The sequence below is a fragment of the Eurypyga helias genome, unplaced genomic scaffold, assembly GCF_000690775.1.
Source record: "Eurypyga helias isolate BGI_N326 unplaced genomic scaffold, ASM69077v1 scaffold26428, whole genome shotgun sequence".
Lineage (NCBI taxonomy): Eukaryota > Metazoa > Chordata > Aves > Eurypygiformes > Eurypygidae > Eurypyga > Eurypyga helias.
Window position 1 is genome coordinate 1 of NW_010269269.1, and position 519 is coordinate 519.

Genomic DNA, 519 nt, shown 5'->3' on the forward strand with positions numbered 1-519 from the left:
CAGCCTGTCAAAGTCTCTCTGGACGGCATCCCTTCTAAACTTGCTGAGGGTGCACTCGATGCCACTGTCCGTGTAGCTGACCAAGATGTTAAACAGCACAGGTCCCAACACCGACCCCTGAGGAACGCCGCTCATCACCGATCTCCACTCAGACGTTGAGCTATTGACCACCACTCTCTGAGTGCGGCCAGCCAGCCAGTTCTTTATCCACCGAGCGGTCCATCCATGCAATCCATGTCTCTCCAGTTTAGAGACAACGATGTCATGTGTGATGGTGCTGAAGGCTTTGCACATCAACAAGCAGGTAGATGACATCTACCTCTATCCACCAAGGTCGTGACCCCATCGTAGAGGGCTACCAGATTCGTCAGGCACGGCGAAGCCATGTTGGCTGTCACCAATTCCCTCGTTTTCCATATGCCTCAGCATTACTTCCAGGAGGATCTGCTCCATGATCTTGCCAGGCACATAGGTGAGACTGACTGGCCTGGAGGTCCCTGGGTCCTCCCTTTTTCCTTT